The 23,872-nt window shown below is 34.5% G+C and overlaps 1 protein-coding gene across 1 annotated transcript in view; it reads right to left on the minus strand.

Moving 5' to 3' along the window:
• The window catches only part of LOC145680380 (chymotrypsin A-like), a 229,164-nt gene that overhangs the window by 109,965 nt on the left and 95,327 nt on the right, over positions 1 to 23,872 (minus strand). Inside the window, exon 2 of the mRNA XM_081750811.1 lies at positions 20,272 to 20,337. The gene's annotated coding sequence lies outside the window, so the exon portion shown is untranslated. The remainder of the gene's footprint in view (positions 1 to 20,271; positions 20,338 to 23,872) is intronic.

The raw sequence follows: 23,872 nt of genomic DNA on the forward strand, positions 1-23,872 counted from the left end.
TTGCTTAAACGAAACGTGAGCATTAGAATTCTCCAAATCACAAGCCACTTTTACTGCTTCCTCAAACGTTAAATTGTCCTTAGAAAGTAACGAACTTCGAATTCGGTTGCTTGATAACCCAAAAATTAATTGATCACATAACGCAAGCTCTTTATATTCTTCAAATGCACACGCCGAAACTGCATTCAGTAGCTCTGTTACAAACTGCATTACATTTTGGTTAAGTTGCTGTCTCAGAGAATGAAATTTAAAGCGATGTGCCCATTTGCTACACGCGATGTCTGAGTTGTTTATCAATAAATCCTGTCGATGACCTTGCTCCAAAGACGAAAAAGTTGCCATAATATATGAGTTAAGAAGCGTTGCTCGAAATCGACTGCGCCAATGTTAGTAACAAAGTAATGTTAGATTCTTCAAAATATTCAATCGTGGACCTCTTAATCTTACTCTGCACCTTTACCGTAATATAACTGCAGAATCACTTTCCAAATGACTGTATGCTAATACTGTTAGGCAAACTGATACATATTTCCAACAATAAATACAAGTATCTCCATTTCACTAATTCCATTTATTATCAGATTACCTTTAAATTATACTTGCTTTTCCAATATCTTAGTATTTCCAACTACAGAACAAACATAGCCCTTACCCATCATGATTTTATATAACTCACATAACATACTAGGACTCCAGTCTCTACATCATAATCTATATCATCACATAAACTAAAATGTTTACACAGTATGTGCCCTAGCAACCTATTAATATGTGTATGTGGCATTATTTGAAAACCTTATCATCTCGTTGCCTCATTCCATACCTACCAACAATATCCTGGCCACATTGTAATTTCTATGGATGGCAATACAGCAAATCCTTTTGATTCGTATTTGCGGGTGTAGAATAACATTATCTATTATTGTGGTAAGTCACATTTCATTATATATTTTTACTTACGAAAACGGGCAAAAGAAAAATGGTTAGCTTTTGTATCTGTTTAGTAATCTGCCCCCTTAAGATTTTTGGCGGAGGGGTTTAAATCCAATAACTCTCCAGTATACCTTGAGTTTATGTTAGTTGTGGTACAAATTACGATAAGTTAATAGGTTAGACACATTGCTCGGCTATAAAAGACACATGGTGTTCTCAAAATATACTCTATTGCTTTCAGATCCATCCTTACTTTACCAGTCATATTGTGGTTTAGTGTTGCAACAATAAATGTAGGTAACTTTTCGACTTCCACGGGCAGAAAGTGAACTAATAAGGGGAAAGTAGGTGAACCCTCTACCACTGAAGCAACAAGATCCGCGCTAGGTGAATGAAACGTAGGAAACTTGAAACACTTCGATATTCTTTGGAGTGAAGAGATCTGAGCTCATTTGGTATCAGTGTTCACCAAATGTGCGGACCCCAATACAAAGCAAACCAACCGTTAAGAACTTTTGATGATGAATCTATTAAAATAAATAAATAAATAAATAAAACAAAAAAATCGCGGAGAATAGATGATTCTCGCAAAATTTACACACCTGATGTCATATCACAAATTCTCTTTATGATATCGAGTATTGCAAACTGAAACGCAAATTTTGGGTTGCGTTGAGGCAAACAGATAGGGAATGAGGCCTCAGGGATCCCAGGTTAAGCTCCAACTCTTTGTATCAGATGGTCATCATGGTGAAAATGAAACTTAATTTCAAACAAACAAAATACTCATTCCATTTGCTTTAGTCTTCTATTAATTTCCTCGACATATCTTTCTTGTTGAAAAGCGGTAATAAAAAGTATTTATTGCGACATAATAACACAAGTTGTCCTTTTCAAAAGAAAACAATTAGTAGCTATCTGTCGCCTTGTGACTGACTGCAATGTGCAATCCAACCTTCAAAATGTCTCGTTGAAAGAAATGAAAGTGATCGCAATTCCATGTCATCCGTAATTATAAGTTTCTCATCAAAAGATGGCGTTTTCTTCATCCTAGGTTATTTGTAACGAGAAGATTTCGTTCTTCCTTTTATGTCTGTCATGAGAAATGTTCTTGAACTTTCTGACGAGATTATAAACTGATATTTCCACATTTGATTATGTCTTGCTTGCTCGACCTTCACGAAGGCATTCCTGGAGTTTAGGATGAATCATAACCTTACCGTATATTGCGTGTGACTGGAGGTGTATGGCATGGCTTTTTTTTTTTTTTTAAATCCTTCTGATCCTATTTGTATGTGCGTGTATGTGTCATTTGACATGCCACAAATTTTCCTTAACAGCACTGACCGTCAATTGCGCACCTTGTTATGCCCAGAACATCTGTTCCACGTCCAAATAGAGCATTTGTATGTCTGCTGTGTTTAATATTCATGAATTTCAAGAGAAGATATCTGTAGAATCCATTCTTTTCTTTTTAAAAAAGACAACTTATTTTTATAAAAAAATGTTAGCTGTAAAACTCTGTCGTTGCCAAGTCGTAATTCAGAAACTAGATAGATCATTATCATCATCAGTGCCGGATTTACGTATAAGCTAAACAAGCTATAGCTTAGGGCCCCACGGTCAAAAAAAAAAAAAGTAATGTAATTTGCAAATAACAAGAAAAAGTAAGTAAGATAAAACGCACATACAACAATGGTGCGTTGTATTCTTATGTACTAGCCTTTTATGAAGCAAGTAACAGGGCTCTATTTTCTCAGCCCCACTTATAATGAGGCCCCTGCTATCCAGCCTCGCTTATAATAATAGAGACCCCGTTTCCCAGTCCTCCTTGTAAGGGCCCTTCTTTCCATTTAGATACCCATTAAGTCCATAAATTATTATGTAAAATATATTCAAACCTTAAAAAAAAAAAAAAAAAAAGCAAAATTTTGTCGCTGAAAAAGAAAGCTTAACGTATAAAAGGCCTCTTTCAATAGCTTAGGACCCATCAAACCTAAATCCGGCACTGATCATCGTCATCATCATTATCATCATCATAGATATTAACAGGTCACTTATCGCAACTGAAAAGTTTCCATGCTTCACGGTCTTTGGCTAACCTCTTCGTCTTCACGTACGACTTCTTATGTTTTCACATCGTCCATTAATTGTAGCCTCCTTCACCTTCTCTTCCTTTCTGGCCACGATACCCTCTTATTCATTTCCCGGAACATTTATCCTATGGTGTTATGTAAACATGCACAACCTCATCGTAATGCTGGTTGCATACAAACATGACGTTCTTAGAAACAGGAAGAAACGTGCGTACATTTTAATCCGACACCTCAAATTCGACCTCCGAGCCAAAAATAAGAAAAAAAGGGCTTCGTACGCTATTAGATTTCATAGAGCTCTAGCTGGGTACAGCATTTAGAGTCTCTAAGTGATTCTTTCCATGCGAAAAGGTGACCCCCACCCCCACACATTATGTTATTGTTAATAAATATATATGGGGGGGTCGCGGTCGCTTAGTGGTAGACATCTTGTTTCTTTTTAAGTCAACGCCTCACGTTATGCACGGAAACTAAGGAAGATGGGGATGTCGACGATAATGAGTGAAATGATGGAATAAAGGAAGTGGAAAGAAATTGGAGAACCCCAAGAAAATACATTGCACACGGTGTATGTACACCACAATGCCCATTTGGTGTGAGCTGAAGTCGAATCATGGATTCCCATATACCAGAGGTATGGGCTCCACCACTAAATCACCGCTACCTTGCTTAGTACTTTGGAGATCTCACCTCTGGTGCAAGAAGTATCTGATTCAATCTCTGGCCACATGAGCTTGTGATGGAGAATATTGTGTCCATTGGTTTTTCTCGAGGTTTATCCCTTTCCTCTCGCATTATCATTCCACTATTATTTCATAATTATTCACTTTCATTAACCATCCGTCTCATTTAGCCTAAAGGGCATAATTTTAGGACGTGAAACTACAAATTTTATTTCACAAATACTTTATATATGAGCTACAGTGTTCATACTATTATTTTAAGAAAAGCTTTGAATTCCTTCGTGGCTAAGCGGTTAGCGTACGCGCCCTTGGCGTAGGAGACCCGGGTTCGATTCCTGGCGGGATGGTTCGGATTCCACGTTAAATTAGTAGGTCCCGTTTCATATAGCGTCGCTGTTGAAAGGGATGTTAAACTCAAAATCAACTCAATTAAGAAAAGCTTTGACTTGCGGTTTTACAATATTTTATTCGAATTCAAAATGTCTAAGATAATGTTGATATTACTGAAGAAAGGAACCAGCGTCATTTTAGATTTTACTTGATGAAGGATGAGAGGACAACATTCTCCTCCAATATAAGTAGAGTTCCATTATCATATTAGCCAGTGGCGTAGGGAAGGGGGGGGGATAGAGGGGCCGGCCCCCCAAATAGGTCCGACAATGTACTTTGGTACTTTGATGTTTGTAATTTTTTTAATATTTTTATGTTTATATATTTTTTGTTTGTAATTTTTCTATACATACCTATAACACCAATATTATGATCAAGCTATATACAAATAAAATAAAATAAAATCTTTGAGTTTAACGTTCCACAATTATGCCGATGATTAAAGCTAGTGAATGATAATGGAAATATTGGTGGAATGACATAGTGGGAGGAACTGAAGTACCGTGAAAAAACTCACGAGCACGATGGTGTTCATCATAAACTTACGTGGCAGGGAATCGAACCAGGGACCCCATCCACCAGAGGCAAAAGCTCTACCACTGAGTCACCGTGCCCCCGATCAACCTATATACACACATACCTGGAACTCAACGGAAGGAAATGCCTTACTGCTCTCCTCCAAATGACGCCCCTGATTGAAGGTATGACGCAGTTTAAGATAGGCTCATCAACTGTTCTATCGTACACACCACAATTCTGTCAGTGATTGACGTGACAGCTGCAAGATTGTGAGTAAGGAAGGCACAGAGTACTTTGCCGGCGTTCGTATATGGAAAAGCATAGAAGGGCAGATTGAAAATAGTTCTGCATAAAAATACAAACGTTACGGAAAAATTTCGGGAATTTCACGTTTCTCCTACATTCTCATTTCACCAATCCACTTTGATTAATCATCCGCCTCTTTTATTCTACGGGGCACATTTGTCATACGAAAAACTATATATATATATATATATATATATATATATATATATATATATATATATATATATATATATATATATATATATATATATATATATATATATATATATATATATATATATATATATATCAACGCTATGACGAGGGCTGTACGATATCCAGATTTAGTTTACGAAATCAATACTTATCAAGTATTGAAATTTAATCGATAGATCGAAATATATGTAAAAAAAAATGTAGACACTACGAAAAGCATTGAAATATCAAAATATCGAAATATTAATATAAATATCAATCAGTAATAATTTGTTATTGAAATTTTGATATTTACTGTAGAATTATAGACTAATCGATTGACCGATATTGAAGTATTGACAGTGTTACTCAGAATAATGCATACCACAAGCATGCGAAATAGCGGTAGCAATTGCACGAAATACAGTATTATTTTTATTATGTAATCATATTCTCTATCTCATTCACTGGCAAAGAAACAAGTTAAAGTCAATAAACTTATTTAGAGGGGAACGTAAACGAATTCACGCTACTTACTAGCACTATCTATATATAAATTTTTTAAATATAAAAAATCAGTGGCGTAGCGTGGTTTTCCACTTAGGGAATGCTGTTATTTAATACATTATTCTTAATACTCAGCATTACACTTAAAATCATTATTGAATTATGTATATTAACGCATTATTATGTTTAACAGAAGAAGGATTCAGCAGAAGCAAAAAGGAAGAAGAAGGATCTGTAAAAGAAAGAGCGATTCCATGGACACTACGCTGTTGAAATTTTTTGGAAAAATAGACAGACCTACCAAAATATGTTTTATGGTGTAAATTGCTCTCTTTAAGTGTCTCTTTCTGGTCAAATGACTAGAGTTGCCCCCGAGACAAGACGACACAGATTTTTTGTGACAGAGTTCTTCCTAGAGAAGCACACTTCCCAATACAAGACAGCTTCAAGTCTTTATCTTGTAGGCAACCCTTCAATTCTTTATCCCGTAGACAAGTCTACAACTCTTATCTCGTAGGCAAGCCTACAAATCTTATCTCGTAAGCAACTCTACAATTCTTATCTCACAGGCAAGCCTACAACTCTTATCTCGTAGACAATCTACAATTGTTATGTCCTAGGCAACTTTACAATTCTTATCTCATAGACAACTTTACAACTCTTATCTCGTAGGCAATACTATAAGCGGCTAATGCATGTGCTTTCCGTGTGCATGGACCTGGTTCCGACACTTTTCATAACCAGTAGTCCCACCTCATCTGGACTCGGTGGTGAGAAGGGTGTTTAATTAAAATCAAATCAAGAACTTCCTGTTAACGAACATGCACTATCATACGTATATATCTTTTTCATTGGTAGTTGACTTCTGAACATTTTAAGAGTAACCCTCAGACTCACAAATCATAAAACAAGCTATAAAAAATTGTTTGTCATAAAGGTCATAGTTGTCACACTGATTCAAAAAATAAGATAAAACAAACAATTAAAAAAAGAGAAACGGAAATGGCACCCATTAATTGGACCTTTGTTGGTGTGACAATACTTGAGGTATCAACAAAATAATGAAGATGTCCTCTTTTTTTGTCCTTACAAATTCATAAACGCTTTTATTGCGAAAACCATTAAGGTATGTTAAGGGATAAAAGAAGGATGAAGTAATCAGTTATGAACGTCATAAATGATTATTGTTGTTGCTATTGTTTTTGTCTTCCGATTATTTTATGTTTGTTTTGTTTTTAGTGTTTCGAGATCTTATTAAGCCCTTGCCCTCTTTTCACACGCCATTAAGAATTATTTGTCTGAGGACAGGAAATGTTGTTTATTCCTCACCCTACCTCGTTTCTTTACAGCGGTATATGCAATCCCTCTAGTCAATGGAAGACAAAGACAGAGACTTCCTTGCAAATGTTGGAGGGAAACCATCTTTCTTGTTGCGTGATGGTGACCTTTGAACGTTGCTTGCAGATTCGAGTCTAGATATCACTCGACTGTAAAGACAGAAACCGCTATTGTGAGTGGGATTGGAAGGAATGACATAGGTGGGTACGCACTCATATAGGGGTTCAACTGGGTACGGATTCCTTCCTAACAGAAAAGTGATTGATGTAGCATGAAAATTTGATTTTACACTTCATCTGAGGTCTTTCTCTTATACAAACACTCTAGTTTTATCATTTTTTTTCTGAAAATATAGGTGGAACTATTTTACAATTAATTATCTTCTTTTTGGGTGCAGAATAATAAACATTCAATACTACATAAACGTAGTGGCCTGTACTGTTGGACCCTTCAACAAAAATTTTTGGGTATGCGCCTGGACAGGGGCAATCTCTTCCTTACACTAGTGTTTTTTTAAGGGAATGATTATGTTATTATATAAAAAGGAAATGGAATTTTACAACTGGTACAGAGTTATCTTTGGTGAAATAGACCAAGGCTTGAGGCAGGATTTTATGATATGAAATTTTCAGAAGCGAAAAGAAGATAAAAAAGTCTTTACTGGCATCGGAGTTACATCTCTTCGTGGTGATTCCCCGCTTGTGAATTCCGTGGCTTTACTCCGAAGAAGAATGGCGCTATGACTTTTCCTCTAAAAGAAACTAGTCTTGTTCACATGACTCCGTGTAGTGTAGTTGCTAACGTTCTCGCCTAAGGTGCAAACGATCCTGGGTTCGATTCGCGATGGAGATACTCGGTAGAAAAAGCTTCAATCTCCTTCAGATAGTCATCTCCAGTGAGGTTTTCCTCATTCACATCAGGCAATGCCGGGATAGTACCTAATTACATAGTGGTCCTAGGTCTCTTTCTTCCTTTCCAATTTCCCCGAGTAGTATGATTGTCGAGGCACACCACCCATCATACGTCAGGGGTTAACATGGCTATAGCTGCTGAAAGCTTAGAAATTTAAATCCTAATCCTAATCCTGGTTTAGTTTAAGAACAGAAAATCAGTGCAATAGTTTACGTAGAAAATCACTACATAAACATACCCTACCCCCACCTTACATTGGACCCTTCCCACCAAAAATTTCTAGGTGCGCATCTGTCCTACGCCGAAGTTATGGCTATACGATGATGCGTTTCCGATGCGTTACCCTCTGCAGCGCACGCAACCTAGGTGGCTAGTCAGTAATTTTACTTTCGCCAGAGTTATAAATCATATTGTGAGCCAGTCACTGTTTCCAGACCTTACTGTCACACCCTTATTTTCATTTATACGAATCACGAGAAATAATCCTATTGTGCTACATAGATTTTTCTGTGGTTAGCTGATTTTTCGGAATTTCCTTGTATTTTTGTGAATTTTCTTTTTTTATACTTACACATACTTTATAATAGCAGAATTCCAATACTCTGTACAAAGCATCTTCCTAGCAACTCTTTCTTGCTAAAATCCCCTTGTCTGGTAACACGTCTTTTCTTCCCCCCCCCCATCCTTTTGACATCTTTTAAACAGCAGGCAGTCTATTGTTCTGAAATTCACCAAATACGCTCGAGCCGACGTATTATAACGACTTATCAAAAAGATAGTCGTAAACCTGGTTCGTTTGCTAAAATAAAAATTCGAAGTGGTAGTATTTCTTCCTCATGTAAAAAATTAGCTTCGATATGTAAATACCATTAATCTCACCTTTTTAATAAATATGACAACGTCTATAAATGGTGTTAAACTGGTTTATTATTTGATATAACTTAAATATCCTTTTCTTTAAACTGTTAAGTACACAAACTCACTGACTAGGTAACCATAAAACATGTCCATATCAACAACTATCCCATAATAATCACTTACATATATTAAAAACATTCTTCTTTTGTTAATATGAAATGAACATTCTACTAAGTATAGTGCATATGTATGAGTACTTTCTGCCCAAGGTACAGGTAAATATTACACAAGCCAAAGTATTTTGTTATATAAAAATGTCGCTCGACAAAGGGACTGAATATAAAAGTCATGAGTAGGCTTGGCTTTTATCTTCAAGAACCACTGGTCCGTTTACATTAGTGTTCTTTACATTGCTTATGTCCATCATATTTTAATCGCACCTTGTATATCTATTCATTATATTTCACATATACATATATATAAATACATTCATAACAAATCTTTCATTTCATCAATACTTATCTTTAACAATAAAGTTTTAACACAAATTAATATAATGAAAACAATTTTTGTGCTTGATTAATCATGAATTAAATTACAATCCTTCACGTTAATAAGAAAGAATTCAAGTCATTGAAAAATTATCGTTGATGAATGAAAATCAAAGAAAATATAATTGAACAAAAATCAAAAATTAAACACAATCTACGTTTGAATAAGCACATGTAAGTAAATAAATCTATTTTTACAGAAACAAAAGACACCCTTTTGTTATTATATAAATACATTTTTATTATTATTATTATTATTTTTCATTCCTATTTATTTGAGCAAGAATGTCAGGTGCTACTAATTCTTTCACTAGATGCATCCATTTTTCCTTTGTATACGGAGTAGGTTTCCAAACCTTTAACTCATCTATATTGCGAAGTCCAATTGACATCCCCGTTTTAGCGTTCAACAATTCGAAAACTTTAGGATTTATTTCCTTAAAACATAAATAAGGACCTGAGAAAATGTCACAAAATTTGTAAATCTTCTTTAACAACATATTACTTTGCGGATGTTGTTTAACAAAAACTAAGTCATTGACCTTGATCCGATATTTTCCTTCCTGTAAAGACTCTACTTGCGAATTACGTTTCAAAAACTTGTTATGTCTTCGGATCTTTACCATATTCACTAGATTGGATGAATCTATAATTGTCGAATCTTCCAATTTGACATCAAAATGTTGTTCCACAGGGAAAATCAGATCAGAGCCATTATGAACATTAGCAGGAGACACACCTAAAGTGTCTGATATAGAATGGTTCAAAAGGTACGTAATTTGGTTGACATGCTTAATCCATTCAGCATGTTTATCCTTACAAAAGTGCCGAAACAACATACCAAAATTGCGATGTACATTTTCTACCACGGAGCTACTTGGATGGTACGGAGTCACAAAATGAATTTTAATGTTGGCCTTGTTCATGGCTTTGAGAAACACATCACTTTTGAATTGTGAACCGTTATCGCATAATATATGCTCGATAGGGCCACAATGTGGAATATATACATTCAGAATTTTATTCACGATAGCAGCGGAGGTTGCTTTACGCAAGGGATAGGCTACCACATATCGTGAAAAGATATCCATAGTTGTTAACAAATAAACTTCTCCATTAGCTGCTCTAGGTAACGGTCCATATAAATCAATCGATAGAAATGAATGTGGTCTCTCAGGTGTTATTGAGAGCATTGGTTTTTGTATAGCCTGATAATTATGCTTAATTTGCATACACTCAATGCAGTCATTGATATAATTTTTGACTTGAGCTCTCATTCCCTTCCAGTAAAAAGATTTATTAACCAAGGCACATACCTTCACATACCCAAAATGTCCGAAATCATCATGGTAGGCCTTTAATATGCGTGCTGTTAACGTAGGTGGAATGCAAATTTTGTTCCTAGATTTGAATTTAAAATCCTTAATAAGTAAAATTCCATTATTTAATTTAAATCTGGAATTCCAGTGTTTGGGACAACTACATCCCTCGCCACATGAAGATAAATGTTCCATGATTTGTTTATATTCATGATACTTCATTTGATGTTCTCTTAAATCTTCTATCGAAATGGTAGCTATTTCATCCTGTAAGATCTTAAATTCGTTAATGGACAAAATATGTTGCTCTACTCCAGGAAACAGACGTGATAAGGTATCTACGGGTCCATTATCTACCCCTTTAATGTGTTGTACTTCGAAATCATAAGCTTGAAGATCTAACGACCAGCGAAGTAATCTGTTATTATATCCTTGTACGCTATTGAGGTATCGCAATGAATTATGGTCGGTAAGTACTATAAAATGACATCCGCTAAGATATGGAGCGAATTTTTGTATTGCAAAACGTATAGCCAAAAGTTCAATTTCTGTCGTGGTGTATCCCTTTTCAGCTTTCTTTAGAGTACGACTAGCGCAATGTATAACAGCTGGTTCCTGAATGGTTGGGTTAGGTTGCCAGAGTACTGCAGAAATTCCAAGTTGAGAACCGTCACACTGTACATAGAAAGGAACGTCGTATCTGGGGTGGTTCAAATGGATGTTTCGTTTTACGCACTCCTTCAACTTATTAAAACTGTGTTCTTGAATAGGACCCCATTGCCATGGTACCCCTTTCTTTATGATCATAAATAAAGGCTGGGCTATCTCAGCGAATCGCGGGATGGCTTTGCGAAACCAATTGAAGAGTCCTAATATTTGTCGTGTCTGTTTCACATTTACTGGCGCAGGCAGATCTTCTATGGCTTGAACTTTAGATTGACTGAATTGTAAACCAGAGGCATCAATTTGGTATCCAAGAAATTCTATAGAATTCTGCAAAAAATTGGATTTCTGTAAATTGATAGTAAGGCCCGAACTTTCCAATCTGTCTAAAACTATATCTAAGTACTTCAGGTATTCATATGAATTTTTCCCCATGATTAAGATGTCATCAGCATAAGTTATCACGTTGCTGCGTAAGTCTTGACCTAGAACTTTGTTCAAGCAGGATGCTAATGCTGCACTACCATTGATAAGCCCAAAGACTACACGATTGTATTCGTACAAGTGACCTTCAAAACTAAATGCTGTGTATGGTTTTGAATCTTCATGTAACTCGACTTGATTATACGCCATCACTAGATCTAGATTTCCGAACACAGTGTTCCCTTGTAAAGAAGCTAGTATTTCTTCTACTGGAGGATACCTCACTTGTTCCAGATCAATGTGACTGTTAGTGCGTCTCAAATCTAATACCACACGTAGAGAACCATTTTTCTTTGGAACAACATGTAATGGATTAAGGTGGACGCTTCTTGAAGGCCTAATGATCCCATCTCTTAACATATTTGCAATTTGCTGCCGTACATTCTCCCTGTATCTATATGGAATTATATAGGGCTTGGTTACTATGGGTTTGTCTGTTTTAACTTTAAAAGAATAAACAAAATCCTTGCAACGTCCAGGACGTTCTGAAAAGACATTTCTATGTTTATATAAGATGTTCTTAAAGTCGGCTATTACTGTATTATCAGCAAAATCAAGGCTGCTTTCGAGTGATTTAACATGTTCAGAAAATAATACATCGTCCTTTATATTCATCAAATTTTGTTTGTCTTCCAATCGTGGATCATTTAATTTATCACCTTTTGCACTAATAGAAACATTATTCACTATAGGAGACATATCATTATATTGACAAGCAAGATTATCTAATTTTGGAAGCAGTTTCTGAACGATTTCCTGAGGTATACCCGGTATCGTCAACGTTTGGTTTTTAAAATCAAGCATGACACGTAATTGGGATAATAAATCTAAGCCCATAATTAATTTCTCGTTAAGATCCTTTATCACCAGAATAGGGATTGATATTTCAAAATCTTGAATAGATATTGTCACACGAGTAATTCCTGCTACTCTCTTTTTATGTTTACCGGTAAAATCAACTATAATAAGATTCTCAGCCTTTTGTAGCTTAGGATTCGAATAATTACTAGTAATTGCTTTCCACAATGAATACGATAATAGAGAGGCATTTGCACCTGTATCAAGTAGAGCTTCAGTATTTAACCCATTAACTTTAATAGGTATTTTAGCTGTACTATATGACTTTAAAAATACAAAATTTTCTTCAATATTAAAACCATCATTGACAGTATCATCTTCAAACCAACAACGATTTACAACCGGTATAAATTGGTACTGACACCTATTAATTGCTATTTCAGAATAATTATTTACCGTGACGTCATGTGAAAGATCATTTTCATAATTAGCATGAACATGTAAATTGGAAGATAAATGTTCACAAAAATTATCGCTTACATTTTTAGATAAATGTTCATGAGAATCTACAGCTGACATGGGTTTAACCCCTACCACATCAGCCGCGATTAGTTTAAATTCATACTCGTGTATGGTTCCAATAAGGTACACTGTACAGCACAATCGTGATTATGTCCCGTATTATTGTTCTGTACAGAAATTACTTCAATGCCTGGATCTTGATGCGAAGTGCCATCTCTTGTCCTTCCATTACGTCTATCCGCGTAGTTCGCTGTATTTCTGGAATTTCGCCATACATTACGTCGATTTTTAAATCTATTTTGACTATATGGTCTAACATACGAATTGCTACTATTAATTAGGTTAGGCGGATTCCCTACATAACCTTGCCTATTGTGCTCATTTTGATTGCTAGAGTATACTCGGCTTAGGTTAGGTTCTGTATTATTCACACTCCGAATATTTAAATTCCGAACAGGCACCAAATGATCTGAATTATTCTTATTTTTACCCATTCCTGATTGTGGATTCATAGCATGGTATTGAGTTTCGTAGCATTGGACAAGCATCAATAAGAAACTCATACACTGTGTGGAAAATAAGATCTGTTGCAGTTTAAATGGAAGCAAATTTCGAATCGATGCTATTATTCTCGATTCCGATTGCAAAGGATTAATGACCTTTAATTCGATGTAGACATTTACAACAAATTCTACAAGAGATTTGTGCAATCGAGGATTGAAGTGTTGATTTCTAAGGGTGGCATCTCTATTTTCCAGCAAAAAGTCATTTTCATTACACTTACTACTGAATTTGCTCATATCTCGAATTTCACTCATCTCAACACTTGACTTTACCTTCTTTTTCTCATTCCTTGTTCTTGTTGAGCGATAGTTCCTATCCATGACATGCTGTGTCGTCACACCATCTATGTTTCGCTCATCAGTACTCTTCGGACAACTTTCTTCATATTGCTTGTTAGCTTCGTCATACCTCAGTTCTATCTTCTGTTCCATGGTCTTGTTAGATTCGTTGGACTTCTGTTCCATGGTCTGGTTAGATTTGTTGAACATCTGTTCCATGGTCTTGTTAAATTCGTTGAACTTCTGTTCTATGGTCTGCTTTAATTCTTCATGTTGCTTCTTTATCTCGGTAGTCATCTGCATGAATTGTCGCTGTATAACTAACAAGAGTCGATCCTCCCATGTCAAACCTGGTGTTACACTAGTCTCATCTTGGTCACTAGTATTTGATTCCTGCTGCATTGCTTCGTTGTCCATTTTTCTTATGATTACTTTACCACTTCGCAATATGGTTAAGTTCGTATTCATAAAAGTAAATTCAACCTTACTCTTCTTCTTCGGGAACTGAATTTACAAAGTCCCGGGTGAGGTAAACCAAATTTTTACAACGACTTTATCAAAAAGATAGTCGTAAACCTGGTTCGTTTGCTAAAATAAAAATTCGAAGTGGTAGTATTTCTTCCTCATGTAAAAAATTAGCTTCGATATGTAAATACCATTAATCTCACCTTTTTAATAAATATGACAACGTCTATAAATGGTGTTAAACTGGTTTATTATTTGATATAACTTAAATATCCTTTTCTTTAAACTGTTAAGTACACAAACTCACTGACTAGGTAACCATAAAACATGTCCATATCAACAACTATCCCATAATAATCACTTACATATATTAAAAACATTCTTCTTTTGTTAATATGAAATGAACATTCTACTAAGTATAGTGCATATGTATGAGTACTTTCTGCCCAAGGTACAGGTAAATATTACACAAGCCAAAGTATTTTGTTATAGTATTCTGCGCGCTTTTATTGCTTTCGCCTTTGGAGCGCATTGTAATTAGCCATCCACATTTAAATACATGGTCAGCGTATACCAAGTGTACGCAAGAGCAATAAAAACGACTTGCGAATGCATCGTATAGCCGTAGCCTAAGGTGTAGATCCAGGTCTCAATAACATCGCTGCTAAACGGGATGTTAAAGTTAAAACAAAGCGAGAAGGAAAGAAAAGGAAAATGTAACATTTTGCGAAAGAAGAAAAAATCTAGTGTTTAAAATGCACGTAGATATGTACCAAGTCCTTTTGTGGTTATGGTTCTACTTCTTCTACTTTGCTTATGTTGTATCAAGCTAATAATAATAATAAAAAAAATACAGTGAAAGGAGGTGTGAAAACTAGTACTAATATATAACATTTTCTTTCTCTCCCCCTTCAGCGATTCACACTGCAAATCTTGTTTTTTAAGTGCATACATCATCAGATGCATGTTGTTGATCAACTCTGAATATTTAGAAAGCTGCACAAGCAACTCGGATCTTGTGTCCTGGTACGTTACCTTACGTGAAAGAGAATTCACACAAAAGTATGTTTATACTGCATATAACTCATGATGACTTTTTTAATTTGAAAGCAACCGTTAACCTGGTTTTTAGTAGACAATGTCTAATGTCCGTACCTAGATCTGAAGGCATTTTGAAGACATGAAATGCTATATGGTAGAGCAAGTAGTATTGGATAGAAGCAGTATCTTTCATTCCGAATGGTGCTATAAAAAGTAAATGGTTTGAGTCAATGCAACTTTTCTTTCTAACAAGGTGAGCTCTCTCGTGGCTATGCGGTTAGCGTACGCGTCTTTGGGCTGGGAGACCCAGGTTTGATTCCCGGCAGGAACTCTTGTGGTTCGGATCCCACGTTAAACTGTAGGTCCACGTCTGATATACCCTAGCTTCTCAAGGCACTCCAAAATAAACTAACTAAACTAAACCTACCTTATTCAGAGTCCTTTTGACGTATGACTAGAGTCATACTAAAGGCCTGACTACTGCAGGAAAGATTTATGATGTTAGTCGAATTCTTTAGTACGGTACTAATCACGCGCCACAACGACACAAGGCCCAAACGAAATCTAAATCTAAACTAAACTAAACCAAACCAAACGAAACGAAAAGAAATTAAACTAAAGTACACGAAACTAAACGAAACGAAACTAAATTAAACGAAAAGAAAGTAAAACTAAACGAAACTAAATTAAACAATACTAAACTAACCTAAACGAAACTAAACGAAACGAGACTAAACTAAACGAAAAGAAACTAAAACTAAACGAAACTAAACTAATCGAAAGAAAACTAAACCGAACCAAACCAAACTAAATTAAACGAAACGAAACTAAACGACACTAAAACTAAACTGAACTAAAATTGTTTTTAACAAGGCACCGTACACTGTATATATATAGGGTATAGGAGAAACGTAGCTCTCTCTTTTTTTCTGACATTGAATACTATGGGTCAGTGATGGCACACATCCTGTTCGTTTTCATGATCACACATTTTTGCTTCTAAATAAACAATTCGGTAATCAATGCTTTATACAAGGGATTCTCAAAGTGTGGTCCGTGCTTCACAAGTGGTCCTAGAGATCTGCCCCTGTGGTCCAATCAGATTGAATATTAGTCCAAAAAAGGATAGAAAAGAAAAACAAAACTCAAGTGATCTGCGAATCACATAGGCTACTGTCTCGAACAGGTGTAAATAATACAATTTAATAATGTAAATATTATAAAAAATAAACTTGCTTATCGTGTTATTATATCATATAATAGAATACCAGTTCTTCGCACGGGAAAAATACGTTTCATTTTAGACATAAAGGAATGAATTTTGATTTAAACGGCGTCGTAAGTGTCACTGTTCATCTCAGCGATTTGGAAAACTATGGATTCGATCAGTCATTTTCGATCATTTTTATCATAGTGTCTGATGAAGCCAAAGTGAATAGTTTTATATATACACAACAAACGTATTGTTTTGCTCAGCGAGTGGTTTAAATCAGATTGAAGATCGAAACTTTGCCATAGGATTTTAACTTGAACAATTAATGTTACGTCGGCAATTCTTATCGGTTATTAGATTGTATTATTAGCAACGTCGCTTCTCGACATCTATTTTGTAAAGAAATGTGGGAACCACAGAAATTTAAATAAGATTATAATTCACCCTTTGAAAGTGTTCATTTCACACAGATGCGATTTTTAAAATCTACTTTAAAAAAAAATCTTAATTCTACCCGTTTATACTCGTATATATGTTGCGACTTGTCGATATGTTCACTCATATCTTTGACACAGGTACAGTACATCTATTTTGACGATTCTTTTTTTGGTTAAAAGACTATGCTTTCGTGATGATCCCATGTACATATGATTAAAATCTGATGTTATTTTTTTTAAAACTAGACAATGGAAATTTTTACGGATGTTACAGTGTCAATACCGTAATTGAGTGTTAACGTACAATTCCGTAATACGTTGACCGGTTTGAAGAAAACAGTATTTGTTCACGCACAATTCGTACGTCGACCAATTTTATACGAATTTAGTGTCTTACTTTTGGTTTAGGTATGTGCTTTAACTACTGGAGTAATGGAAAATGGGAAAATACTTTTTTTTAAAAAAAAAATTATATATTAACCGACTTTTAAAAAGCGCTAACAAGCAGAAATAAAAGCTTCTTACAAAAAGACATTAACCATCTTTAAACAAAGCGCTAAAAAAAACAAAAAACAGAAAATAATTTTAAGAGCTAAAAGGAGAAAATAATTTTAAAAAGAAAAAAATTAAAAGATCTAAAAAGGAGAAACTAATTTTAAAGGGGCATAAAAGGAGAAGATAATTTTAAAAGGGCTAAAAAGGAGAAAATAATTTTAAAAGGCCTAGAAAGCAGAAATAATTTTAAAAGGGCTAAAAGCAGAAAATAATACTTGTAGGGGCTAAAAAGAAGAAAATTTTAAAAGGGCTAAAAGCAGAAAATAATTTTAAAAGGGCTAAAAAGGAGAAAATAATTTTAAAAGAGCTAGAAATAAGAAAATAATATTAAAGAACTCTAGAACATTAGTATTATCAAGAAAAAAAAATAAGTTTGTACCAGGCCAAGCAAATTAATGTCTAATAAAATTACCAATAAAAGTATAATTTTATAGTAGGCAATAATTTGTTTGCTTGGCACAGACTTCAACATTTTTAAAAAAATAATAATACCGTAGTAACGTGTCAGTGCTCTTGCACTTTTGAACGAAGAAAGAAGAGAAAAAGTAGGATGATGGTAAAAAAACAAATCGAGATTTTAACGGGTTTATACGTTTCATAGCCCATAGATACCGAAAATGTGATTTTTCGCCAATGTCCGTCTGTTCATACTGATATACACTCTCCTAGAGGCCGTACCGTTCAACGCGTTTCAACCAAATTTTAAAGGTTCTTATGTGATTTTGCAGAGAAGTTACTCGATTTTTTTCTTCCTACCCCTGAAATAAAAGTAGTTTACCGAAGGGTGAAAATAAAATATGCGATTTTATTTTTAAAAAGGCTCTTACTACTTCGTTTATACTTCATACAGCAATTTTTCAATAACAACTCCATACTATGGTATAAGTAATTTTTATGGGAAAATTGAGAAGGGGTCTTTTCTCCGGACGATTTCCCCAAAAACGAGTCAGTTGATTTTGTTCATATTTCATAATTAAATATTTCATTAATAACCTGACAACATGGCAGAACTCATTTGTCCTGAAAAAATCAACAAGCGATAGTTTATTCTTAGAGTGATTTTTTTCCCCCATACGATTTTCTTAAAATTGACTCAGGGGATTTTGTTCACATTTCACAAATAAATATTTAATTAATAACGCAACAAAACAGCATAACTAATTTGCACTAAAAGAATCAACGAGGGATAGTTTTATCCTTGAGGATGAGGTTTTCCGGACGATTTTCTTAAAAACGACTCATTCCACTTTGTTCATATTTCATAAATAAACATTTAATTGACTCTATATAATGTTGTGTAAATTGTTCCTAATGAAACAATTCACTAGGAGTAGCGTATTCTTGGAAGTGAGTTTCTTTTCAGACTATTTTATCGAAAGTAACTCAGGTGATTTTGATCACATTTTGTAAATAAATATTTCATTATTATTACAATGTTGAATTATTATAATCATCATAAATCACTTCTATGTAATATTCACAAGGAGTATTTTACTCTTTCTTTTTCTTTCTTTTTTTTTTGACAATTTTGTAAAATATCACTCATTCGATTTTGTTATTTTATGAACAAACTAGCTGAACCTGCGCTTTTTACACAGCGCACATTTGTAATATGAGCGTGAATCTCCTGCCCACTTCTCACTATATCTGTGTTAAGTCCGTTTACGGACGCAAGTAAAGGACAGGAAGACTCTCAAAGGGAGTGAATTGCTATAAACAAACATATAATTGTAGTATTTTAATATATAGAATGTTAGGGTGAGTTTGTGGTAAACTTGGATAAGTGTTAGATGATGCCAAAGACAAATATTTTTTTCCTTATAATTCCATATTCGAGTACGCCTCATTGTGGGTCCACATGCCTTCGAAGTTGTCAGCTTGCAATAGGTTTTCTCATTCAGATTAAAGCAAAGCGCCTGAAATGTCCATCAACCCGCTATACGTAGCTCTTCTACTGGTTGCCTTTCACAAGGGTATCAACCTAGTTGCAATATTAAAGTAATAGGGCCAAAACGATGCCTAAAATGTAGAATAGAAAAATAAAGACAAGTTTTTTTTTTTTTTTTTTGAAAATTTGAATGAGAACTGGCAAATCTACAAAAAAATTGGAATCAATCACCGAAAACCGATCACCGAACCTAGCACACTTGTTTTTTTTTCGAGATCTCATTGTCAAAAGGATTGGTCACAAACATATAAAAATTTTTAGCATTTTAATATTTCATTAATAATCCTAACATACGGCATAAGTAATTTCTTATGGAAAATGCAGACTTTTTTCCATAAATCTAGAAGTGATAATTTACTTTTGGAGACGCGTTTTCTTCGGGTGAAATTTTCCGAAAACGCGTTATATTTCTGCTCATATTTCACGAGAAAATGTTTCATTAAGAACTGCAGTACGACATGATTTAGCTAAAGGGATTCGAGCGAGAAAGTTTAGTGCTTTGGCCCGTATTCAGTTCTTTTCATTTGTAAAAAGAAAAGTTTTTTATTGTTTTGCAATTTTTTGCTTTGATTCAAAACGGATCAATGCTTTGATTCAAAGCTCTGTTTATCATTTTGTTTGCTTCTGGTAAGTACAGAACACGCTCCTGCAAGTAAGGAAAGCACACTATACTATCTCATCTCCAATCCAATGAGTGATTTAGAAAAGTTTACTTTACCTCTGACTTTGAAGTGGAGATATATCAACTTCTATTACACCGGGCAGTTGGACCAGGCGAAATGACCTGCAAATAAATAAATATTACGTTTATCAAAACTGAAAAAAATCAATATTCATAGAATTTTAAAATAATAGTATGAACTAATTAACTAACTAACTCTATGGCCTACGGAACCCGGAGGTTCAATGTCGTGTTCATAAAAACTCTCCATTGATTTCTGTCCTTAGTCAATGGGATTCTGTTTCTAATTTGCATTCCTATTTCTGTGGGATTCATTTTAATATTGTCCCCCTATCTGCGCCTAGATCTTCCTAATGGTCATTTTCTAATTGCATTTCCAGTTAAAACTATGAAAATGCTTCTACTTTCTTCCATTTTGATTAAATGACCTACCTACCCGAATCTCCTAGAATTGATGATCATAACAATGTTTGGTAAACGATATAAATTATTCAGTTCCTCGTTATGAAGTTTTCACCATTCCCTTTCTTGTATCCGTATATTCGTAAAACCTCTCTTTTATATGGTCATCCTTATCTTCTGTTAGAACATGTATATTTAGAACAATATCACACCACCAACCTTTAAGAGTGAGGGAAGTAAGTCTAACTAACTAACTAACTCTATGGCCTATGGAACCCGGAGGTTCAGTGTCGCGTTTACAAAAGCTCTCCACTGACTTCTATCCTTAGCTAATTGGATCCAGTTTCTACTTTGTATTCCTATCTCTGCGAGATCCATCTTAATATTATCCTCCCATCTGCGCCTAGGTCTTCCTAATGGTCGTTTTCCTATGGGTCTACCAGTCAAGACTTTGAAAGCGTTTCTACTTTCTTCCATTCTAGCTACATGACCTGTCCACCTAAGCCTCCTAGACTTGACGACCCTAAAAATGTTGGGTAAACCGTATAAACTATGTAGTTCCTCGTTATGAAGCTTCCGCCATTCCCCATTCTCGTTCCTCTTGGGTCCGAATATTCTTCTCAGGATCCTGTTCTCAAATACTTCCAGTCTATGTTCTTACCTCAGAGTAAGCGACCATGTTTCGCAACCATACAGAACAACAGGCATGATTATCGTTTTATATATTTTAAGCTTCAAATTCCTCGACAGAATTCGCGACGACAAGAGATTTTGAACCGAATAGTAACACGAATTCCCTGCTTTTAGTCGACATTTAATTTCTTCGTGAATATGATTTTTGTCTGTTAATATTGATCCTAAATATTTGAAAGGAAGTCTATCATTAATAAATTCAACCTGTTTAATTTGTTGATATTATTTGTTTGTGAACAAAAGTTCCTGTCCCTAGTTGGTTATTTTTATTTCCTTCCCTGTGAAAGAAAGTAAAATTTCTGGACTTCTCTGCTACTTTTCCTTCCCATTTAACTTTCTGAACTACTACTAAGTCCATCCTATATTTCTTTAACTTTCTGAACTACTACTAAGTCCATCCTATATTTCTTTAACTTTCTGAACTACTACTAAGTCCATCCTATATTTCTTTAACTTTCTGAACTACTACTAAGTCCATCCTATATTTCTTTAACTTTCTGAACTACTACTAAGTCCATCCTATATTTCTTTAACTTTCTGAACTACTACTAAGTCCATCCTATATTTCTTTAACTTTCTGAACTACTACTAAGTCCATCCTATATTTCTTTAACTTTCTGAACTACTACTAAGTCCATCCTATATTTCTTTAACTTTCTGAACTACTACTAAGTCCATCCTATATTTCTTTAACTTTCTGAACTACTACTAAGTCCATCCTATATTTCTTTAACTTTCTGAACTACTACTAAGTCCATCCTATATTTCTTTAACTTTCTGAACTACTACTAAGTCCATCCTATATTTCTTTAACTTTCTGAACTACTACTAAGTCCATCCTATATTTCTTTAACTTTCTGAACTACTACTAAGTCCATCCTATATTTCTTTAACTTTCTGAACTACTACTAAGTCCATCCTATATTTCTTTAACTTTCTGAACTACTACTAAGTCCATCCTATATTTCTTTAACTTTCTGAACTACTACTAAGTCCATCCTATATTTCTTTAACTTTCTGAACTACTACTAAGTCCATCCTATATTTCTTTAACTTTCTGAACTACTACTAAGTCCATCCTATATTTCTTTAACTTTCTGAACTACTACTAAGTCCATCCTATATTTCTTTAACTTTCTGAACTACTACTAAGTCCATCCTATATTTCTTTAACTTTCTGAACTACTACTAAGTCCATCCTATATTTCTTTAACTTTCTGAACTACTACTAAGTCCATCCTATATTTCTTTAACTTTCTGAACTACTACTAAGTCCATCCTATATTTCTTTAACTTTCTGAACTACTACTAAGTCCATCCTATATTTCTTTAACTTTCTGAACTACTACTAAGTCCATCCTATATTTCTTTAACTTTCTGAACTACTACTAAGTCCATCCTATATTTCTTTAACTTTCTGAACTACTACTAAGTCCATCCTATATTTCTTTAACTTTCTGAACTACTACTAAGTCCATCCTATATTTCTTTAACTTTCTGAACTACTACTAAGTCCATCCTATATTTCTTTAACTAACTCGTTACAGTTTACATACCCTATAAAGAATTCTTATATTCCATGTTCCAAATCTCATCTCAAGTCCATTTTAGTTTGCTGCGGTCGTGCCTAGTTATCAGTCCTGGGCCGAGGTTTTTGTGAATGTTTCTGAATAAGTATCCTTTTTCTTTATTCACAGGATAAAGTTGTTAGGTTCACGCCAAACTCCCAAACTGGAGTACCACCCTCTGTCGTCTGTTTATGACCGCTTATTCAAAATATTCGCAACTAACCTCTATATCTACAGGCCTTCTCCTCGATGTGCAATTTGAGGAAGCGCCGTGTCGTGGTGACAGGAACTCACATTACAAAATAATGAGCACATATCATAATTAAACTATTATAAAAGTACAATTTGAAAGTGGTTATCAAAAATATACCTAAATATTTTTTTTTATTTACAGTTAAATACAAAATTATTACGTATTTTGTTTTCTTAATAAATGTTTTGGGAACAATTTTCTGTGAAATGTGGAGAATTTATACATGCCGTACATGTTCTCTGAATCAAGAGAAGGTATATTATTTCTAGAGGCTTTTATTTACTTAGAAACACAACTGTAAGAAGCTATTAAGAAAAGCTGTCTGCAAAGTTTTGGTTGTTATTATTACCAAGTGTTTAATTACAATAACTACCAGATCCGGGTTCACAATATGAAAAAGAAAAGAAAGAAAAAACATGTTGTTAAGATTTTAATCTTATTCACATTGTGGTAGCGTTAAATATTTATTACTTGTGTTTGGAAAAAAGGAAAAAAAGATTTAAAAAAAAATGCCCATTTTTAGTATTAGTTACGGTGAAACAACTAATTAAGAATCCGCCCACTCTTCTCATGCAAGGAAAGCTAAATGATTTAGTTTATTTCCCTCTCTTCCTCTCTCTCTCAGACACAAACTGTCTATGTGTGTGTGTGTGTATGTTTCACATTTTTTTTTCTTTAAGAAGTTACAAATATGGAAAAGTTGCAAATATTACCTGTTTCA

Source organism: Thermobia domestica, chromosome 3 (assembly GCF_964235325.1).
Source record: "Thermobia domestica chromosome 3, izTheDome1.hap1.1, whole genome shotgun sequence".
Classification (NCBI taxonomy): Eukaryota; Metazoa; Arthropoda; class Insecta; order Zygentoma; family Lepismatidae; genus Thermobia; species Thermobia domestica.